This window comes from Hibiscus syriacus, unplaced genomic scaffold (genome assembly GCF_006381635.1).
Source record: "Hibiscus syriacus cultivar Baekdansim isolate YM2019G1 unplaced genomic scaffold, ASM638163v2 tig00110348_pilon, whole genome shotgun sequence".
NCBI classification, from domain to species: Eukaryota; Viridiplantae; Streptophyta; class Magnoliopsida; order Malvales; family Malvaceae; genus Hibiscus; species Hibiscus syriacus.
Genome location: NW_024062699.1, coordinates 2774542 through 2783508, shown reverse-complemented (window position 1 = coordinate 2783508; position 8967 = coordinate 2774542). Strand labels below are relative to the sequence as shown.

Genomic DNA, 8967 nt, shown 5'->3' with positions numbered 1-8967 from the left:
CCACCCTCTTAAAAGTGGAGATAATTGTCATCTTACTTTCCTATTATATGTAACTGTAAAAGACTTCACTTCACTTTAAACCTTCATTTTCTCCCTTGTGCTCTTTTTCTGAATATTGAAGTTCATACTTTAGGTTTGTGTTTATGCTTCGGCCGGATTCTCAATATTCTACGATGACTGCTTTTCAGCCAAGGATTTTTGACAATTTATTGTGAGATGATTTGTTTTTGTACTTCTGAAAATCATCATCGTGGTATCAGTATTGATATTAACTATGTTTATTCATACCTTAGCTATTGGAAACTAATAATAGGAAGCATTATGCCGACAATTACCAAGCCATCTTTGTTAAAAGGGATGTAGGATTTTGCTTGCTGCAGCACAAACAAGGTATGTTAAACTGCCATGGAGATTATGAAATTTGTTTGGTGTAGTCAACTAATAAAATACTGTGGATAAAATCGGGAAAAGCCGAGATGGAAGAATAACAGCAAAACATGAAAAAAAAACATGTTTCGAAATAGAAGAACAAGGTCTATCTCTTGACTATTTGGACAGTGAAAAATTCAAATCCTAAGAAACATAATTTTTCGTTAGTCAAAGATTAACTTAAATTTGTCATCCCTTCAGTGACACAAAATAATAAGATATATACTATTCAAATAAACATAATGAAAGAACATATTTGAAGAAACTTATTCTTTTAGTTGTATTGCTAAAATGAAGAAATGAATCTGGTGCACATATCTAGACATCAATTTGAACTCCTGTGTCATGTCTCTCCAGCTTTCCATTTTTCTGGTATGTTATTAACAGGAACAACCCATGACTCGTCTCCGTCCTCTCCGCTCAATAACATCCTTAAAGACAATGGACCGCTTGGCGGCGAAGTGGTTGTCCATACTGCTCCATAACTCCTATCCAAGAGCTTGCACACAAAGTTCTGAGTCTGCAGGCATTAGAAGTACCCCATTTTGTAAGTATTCTATTCGCTCGATCAAACAGAAAGTTATGATCATAAATAGGGATGGCAACGGGCCAGATTTGAATCGGATTCAGCTAAACCCAGATCCAGATCCATTTTCACATATTGGATTCAGACTCGACCCGGATCTGCGGGTCTAGAAAATCAAGACCCAGATCCAGATCTAACGGATCTTATGGATTCGGGTCTAAAACGGGTCTGTTAAAAAACGACCATTTGATTTATTTTTTAACGTGATTTATTTTTTAACGTAATAAAACTGTCATTGATTAATTTCACATCACATCTCCGATGGAGGAAAGATTATTTTCAATACAACTAGTAACAAAATAAAAAATGATAAACTAAAGTCTAAAAAAAACTCCATACAATTACACAAATGTCTTCAAATGTAGATCATAAAACATTCTATCGTCGCAAGCCTAGTTTAAAACTTATAAGAACTCAACCATATAAGAACTCAGGCGTATCCCTCTATAAAATATCTATATATATTTTTTAAAATTATTATGTTATATATATATATATATATATATATAATATATATTAAAATCAAAGGTGAACTTTTTTATAAACGGTTAAAGGGCTCCAGACTTGGTATTTTAGTGTTAGATCTAGGGATGGCAACGGGCCGGGTTCGGGCCGGGTATTGGTCCCCCCGTCCCCGTCCCCGTTTAAAAAACCGGTACCCGTCCCCGTTTAAAAAACCGCGGGGATTTAAACGGGATCTCCGTCGGGTAATCGGGGAAAACCGCGGGGAAACGTGTATCCCCGTTAGCACAAACGATTATTTAAACGGGTATTGGGCCAGGTATTGGGTCGGGTATTGGGTCGGTATTGGGCTGGGAATCGGGCCGGTATATTATATTTAAATTAAATATATTTTTTATTTAAATTAAATTTATTAATATTATATATATATAAATAATTATTTTAATATTTATCGGGTCGGTATCGGGGCGGGTAATCGGGGCGGGTAATCGGGTAATCGGGGCGGGATTACAAACCCGTCCCCGTCCCCATTTAAAATAAATGGGGTTTCCCCGTCCCCGTTTATCATCCCCGAACCCGACCCGTTTAATTCGGTTTTCGATTTTCCCCGTCGGGTTCGGGTTTTTTTGCCATCCCTAGTTAGATCCGGACCCATATACATACTTTAATAAGAGGAATTAGTTTCGGACCGGATCCGTCGGGTCCAATATTTTAGGATCAAGACCCTATAAAATGGATCTGGATCTAAGAATTTGGGTTGGGTCCAGTATCCATTGCCATCCCTAATAAGAAAGAGCATATTACCTCACATAGCTGCACAACTGTGATATCTTTATCCCTTTGTTGATACCATAGAACAAATGCTAAATAATAAGGGTAGTTGTTGTTCTCATCGATCTTGATAGTAATATTTTTGTTGGGGTAGCTACATGAAACACTGGATAAACAGAGTGTAGGAAATTGGTGAGAGATTCATGATTTTGTTTATATGGTTTATAGGTTCTTGAGAAAATATTTGATATGTGTTCCTCAATATAGAGATGTCTTACCGCCTATATTCGATGTCAACAACTCCGAGAGCTAATAGAGATGTAGCTGCATCTTTTGTCTGAGCCATCCTACCAAAGGCTTGTCTACTAAGGATAAAGTCCGTGTTGGGGCCTGAGCCTGAATCGGTTATAACCACAGTCACACCTTTGTCTGAGCAGTAATGGTTGTTGGTGCACCTCACCTATTATATAGGAGAAAGAATAGCCAATGTTAATTGTAAGTCTCTTCTTAGAAGAGCAGGTTAGGTATTGTTTAAGCATATGAAAGGGCATCTATGCTATGTTTCATGACATATGCAGGCACATCTTTCTTTAATACCTGGTAGCAATCACTACAACCAACACCATTACGGTAGAGATTAGATGCTGCTGATACATCTCCACCGTTTATCGTTGCCCCAAAAGAACAAAAACCACATGCACCCACTGCAATTCAGTAAACAAAACCAATGAGCATTTATATGTTTGTATCACACGTAAACACAATACAAGGTACGCTTTCCCTTCATTCCCCTACCATCTGTTCCATATTCATCGGAGTTTGGGTAGTAAGCTGCTCGAGAATGGATGAAATTAGTAATAGAGAATCAAATTAATATATTTAAACTGCACTTATCTCATTCTCCTAAAATATAGGATATTCAGTTCATATCTAAACAATATTGATATATTTTTATTATTATTTAGTTATTAGTTTAGTATAGAAATCTTTCTGTTGTAACAAACTGATTCTCTGTAAGCTTATTTATATCTCCTAACATCAATGAAAAGATCATGCCATTATTCATTCACTCTTACTCTTCTATATGGTATCACGTTGAAGTCAGACCTCAACCTTGCTCACCACTCTTCCGCCAATCCTACCAACAACATCACCATGGCCACTGAACCTCAGCTTATTACCATCGCCAACCCAAAAAATCCTACCCAAACTCTTCAACATCTCCCATCCATCCATCATCAAATTAACCTCCACAAATTATCTTGCCTGGAAACTCCAGATTGAAGCCATTCTCATCGGCTATGACCTCTACAAATACATCGACAACACTCATCCATGTCCTCCTCGCACCATCACCACTAACAATGTTGAAGCTCCCAACCCGACTTTCCTCCCATGGATTCGACAAGACAAATTGTTGTTTGGTGCACTCTTCGGTTCTATCTCCTCCTTTCTCGTCCCACTCATCCAACAATCAGCCACCTCCCGCGAAGCATGGCAAATTCTAGCCAACACTTATGCTCGCCTTACTCGTGGTCATATAAAGTAAATCAAGGACCAGATCAAGAGAGCCACAAAGGGATCACAATCCATCTCGGACTACATGCAGTATATCAAGTGTTTAACTGATCAACTTACTGTACTCGGTAAACCGATGGACCATGAAGACATCATTGAGAAGATCTTAGAGGGTCTCGATGATGACTATCGTCACATTGCAGATATAGTGGAAGGTATGGGCACTCATATCTCATTTGATGAGCTTCATGAGAAACTCATCAATAGGGAACTGACTATTCAGCAGTCGCAATCTGCTTTCTTCTCACATCCCGTCACGACAAATGTTACCTCGACCAGGTCCAATCGTTCACACCGCTTCTAGTCGAACCTGACGCAACCTTCACACTCTACTCCTCGACAACAGCCATCTCAACCTCCGCAGGCTACGACTCGCCAGCCAAGGCCATATCTCGGCAAGTTTCAAGGATGTCGCCAACAGGGCCACACTATTGCTCAGTGTTCCCTCTTTCAGCTAGTACATGCCCCCTCGCACAGTGTTACTCGCTCCTCGCCCACTGGATCTCAGTGGCACCCAACGGCGCATGTCGCCACAACCTCAGGTGTCGAAACCCCGGCCTGGCTTCTCGATAGTGTTGCCTCTCACCATGTCATGGCTAACCTCGGTAACCTCTCGCTTCATGCTCCTTACGACGGGCCTGATGAACTCGAAATCAGTGATGACACTGGGTTACACATTTCCAAAACCGGTTATACTTATATTAAAACACCCTCTCACACTTTTCAATTACATGATGTTTTATTTATTCCTGCCATGAAAAGAAATATGATCTCCATATCTCAGTTTTGCAAAACCAATAATACTTCGATTGAGTTCTTACCATCTTCTTTTCGTATGAAGGATCTACTGACAGGGGCCACATTACTGGAAAGACAACCTAAAGGTGGTGTGTATAAATTACCGATTTCGCACCTAACTTCTCGTCCTTCAGTCTTCACCAGTACCAAAGTGTCCTCTTGTGCCTGACATCATCGTCTTGGTCACTCATCCAAGTCAATCCAACGTCATATCATCTCTAAGTTTGGTTTACCTTCCGATTTCTCTAGCTCTAAGCATTTCCATTGTAAAGATTGTTTCTGCAATAAAAGTCACAAATTACCTTTTTCTCAGTCATCTATTGTGTCTACCTCTCCTCTTCAACATATTTATTCTAATGTGTGGACCTCGCCTATTTGTTCTGTTGATGGTTACAAATACTATGTCAATTTTATGGATCACTTCACGCACTACATATGGCTTTACCCCCTCAAACGTAAATCTGATGTTGCCACTATTTTCCTCATTTTAAAGCACTTGTTGAAAACTTCTTCCAAAAGAAAATAGTCACATTTTACTCTGACAATGGGGGGAATCTCGCCAAATCCACTGGTCTTGCCACATATCTATCCACACATGGCATTTTGTACCTCACCTCACCACCTCACACTCCAGAACATATTGGTTTCTCATAACGTAGACATCGTCATATTGTTGAAACAAGTCTTTCTCTTCTTTCTCAAGCTTCCTTACTACTAACCTTCTGGTCATATGCCTTCTCCACCGCCGCCTATCTCATAAATCGCCTTCCAACACCCACTCTTCATATGATCTCTCCCTATCATAAACTCTTTGAGTCACCACCCAACTATTCCAAGCTTCGAGCATTTGGTTGTCTGTGCTATCCTTGGATTCGTCCTTACTCTCCCCACAAACTTGCTAGTCGTTCCACGCCTTATGTCTTTCTTGGTTATTCCCTCACTCAAAGTGCTTATCTATGTCTTGATCCAAGTACTCAAAAGGTCTACATCTCTCGTCATGTTCGATTTGTTGAATATGAGTTTCCCATGTCTAAAGTTGATCCACATCTTCCTCGTCCTGATGACTTGACATGTGATACATGGCTTCCTTGACATGTTATTCTCCCGATTTCATACACATCATCTGAAGTTAGTTCCAGTGGCTCTTTGCTAGTCGACTCCAACATACAAACGGATATGGTAAATCAACAAGACTTGCCTCTACCCCTCTCTCTTCCCTTTTTAGACCCACCTCACACTTCACCTACTTCTCCAAACATCGTACCACCCCTACTACCCACCCCAATACCTGTACCTACTCCTAGCACGTCTATACCTGTCTCTTTGGCTTTACCCCCACCTGTTCCTAATCAAGTCTCAGAAATCTGATCACTCCACCCTTCGTCCGTACCTCACCTATCGTCACTCGTTCCCGAAACAATATCCATAAACCTATAACCAAACTCAGTCTCTCAACCCAACTTACCTGTGAAATTGAACCCACATGTGTAACTCAGGCCTTCATAGATGGTCGATGGAGACATGCCAATCTTTGATAATGGAATGTTGTCAAGTGGCTTCTTCGATATTTGTGCAGCACCATTGATCATGGCATCATGTTACATCGCCAGTCGCCTCTAACCCTACATGCTTACTCTGATGCCGACTGGGCTAGTAACAAAGATGACTTCACCTCTACCAGTGCTTATATTGTCTACCTAGGACGAAACCCGATATCCTGGAGTTTAAAGAAGCAACGAACCGTAGCTCGCTCCTCGACTGAAGCCGAGTATCGATCTGTTGCATCAACAGCTGCTGAGGTGAGATGGATAACATCTCTTCTTAGTGAACTTGGATTTTCATCCTCACAACAACTGGTAATATATTGTGATAATGTAGGTACAACAAACCTCTGCTCCAATCTGGTCTTCCATTCTCGCATGAAACATGTGGCTCCTGACTTTCACTTCATTTGCAAACAAGTTCAAGATGGCATCTTACGAGTCACTCATGTCTCTTCAATGGATCAACTTACCGATGTACTCACCAAACCATTACCCCGCACGCGTTTTCATGACTTATTGAACAGGATTGGTCTCACCTCAAGGTGCTCCAACTTGCGGGGGCATAATAGAGAATCAAATTAATATATTTAAACTGTACTTATCTCATTCTCCTAAAATATAGGATATTCAATTCATATCTAAACAATATTGATATATTCTTATTATTCTTTAGTTATTAGTTTAGTATATAAATCTTTCTGTTGTAACAAACTGATTCTCTATAAGCTTATTTATATCTCCTAACATCAATGAAAAGATCATGCCATTATTCATTCACTCTTACTCTTCTATAATTAGACGCCTCTGTCGTGAGAAACAAAGTCGTTGAAAGGATCAAAAGGTATCGAAGAGAGAAAGCCATGGAGGATTCAATGAGCAAAGATTAGAATGAAAAGGCAAAAAAGGATAAGGTACTTGTATTAAGCACTTGTTATGTAATCTCTTACAAGCATTTATACGGTAATCATGCGGCTAGACTTAATTATAGTGTGAAAGATACTAGTATATACGTATACACATCATTTGTGATGAAGATTTTGTTCAGGCTGCAGTCTACGAAATTATACCCTAAATATTCCCATTCACATCAAAGAAAATATTTATATATAAGACTAAGGTGGATTTTCTAATTTGAATATTCAAGCTATTTGACCATTACTTACCTAACAAGCAACAAGGGGATGGGGGTTGAAACTTGAAAGTTGAAAAGATAGCTTAAGTATTTTGAACGAGAATATGGAATGGAGCTATAATGTAATTAACAAGATGAGAGTTTGGTGGTTTTCCACTACTTTAAGAAGCCTATAATTGTTATAGTCATTGATTTTGCTTTGGTTTTTCTTTATAAAAATTTGAATTCAGATCAGGGTAAGTTTTGACTTTGGGTTGAGTTTTGGGTATGGTGAAAATTTATTAAACTAGGGTCGAGTCAAATATATATAGAGAGATTTGATTTTCAAATTAGATTTAGATAAGTCAAAACTCTATTCAACTCGTGACTATCCCTAGTAGTAACCCACATGGGGTGTGATTTCTTAAAAGGGAAATACCCCAACCTTCCCTCTACGTTTGTCTCACAGCGTGTTGCTGAAACCATGAAAGGGTTGTCTTCCAAAGAAGGTGAGAAGAAAGAATTGTGTATTAGTTTAAAAGTGGAAAAAGGTGGAGGGATGATGCTGATAAAGCACGCCTACATAGACCGACGTGAAAGGAATCCATTGAACCACTTCTTGTCGTCTATCTATTTCATTACTAGACAATAATTTGTAGTATTATTATATAATACGACCATTTCCTTGCTAAAGTCTTTCAACACAATGATGCAGTTGTCGTCATGCATCGTTCAAACGAACCTATATCTTAAAGGTCCAATAATAACTTTATGTTGAATACAATAATTCCAGAAATTAATTATCATATTTATAATCAAAGTGATCATTCACACGAAAAGAATAAAAAATTTCACCACCACACAGTTCATATAAGAAGATTATACGCATTAGCAAAGCTTGTATAGTATAGACTGAGATATGCCATCCCACGTTTGAGTTCATGTTATATATATATAAACCAAAGAGAAAAGTGGGCACTCCACTCACCTCACCTCTGATCTTTTGTTTCTTTCTTTTGGCCATGCATGAGGAGAAGAGCTTATATAATAGCAGATGGTTAGTTTTCAGTTCTTCCATCACTTTGAATGGTTGTTGGTAGGGATGAGCAAAGCTCAAATCGACTCGAAAAATTGATTTTTTCAACTCATCTCGAATTAACTTTGAGTTTTAATTTCATAACTCAACTAAAAAAAATCAAATTAAACGAGGACCGTCATCATACGAGAATATCGAAAAAGGTCTTAATGTACAACTGTACAGGTGTGTAACATCTCGAAATCTGGGTCAGTGACTAAAATGAGAATTTTGAAATTTGGGGATCAATTTAGGAAAAATTGAAAGTTTAAGGATTTTAATAGGAATATTTCATTGTAGAATAAAAGGGTAAATATGAAAGGATTATAAGGGTATTATGGTAATTTAGATTGGATGATATTTTTATCTCTCTTATTTAGGAACATAAAACGTGGGGATGGGGAGAGTAATCTGGAAAACTTATCTCTTAATCTTCTTTCTTCATGTTGGCTTCCATCTTTAAAGGTAAGTTTGATTTAGTTGTTGATTTCTTGAATTCTTAAGTTGGATTTGAGTCTTTGGGGGTTATATAAGCTTAAGGAAAACTTATATAAGTTTGAAACACCAAGAAGAGAGAATTAGAAAGAAATTTCTATTAAGAGTTAAGAAATGG

General features: G+C 38.4%; 1 pseudogene; it reads right to left on the bottom strand.

The window, feature by feature from the left end:
- Positions 1-747: 747 nt before the first annotated feature.
- On the bottom strand, positions 748-3581 carry LOC120120936 (annotated as a pseudogene).
- Between the last annotated feature and the right edge of the window lie 5386 nt (positions 3582-8967).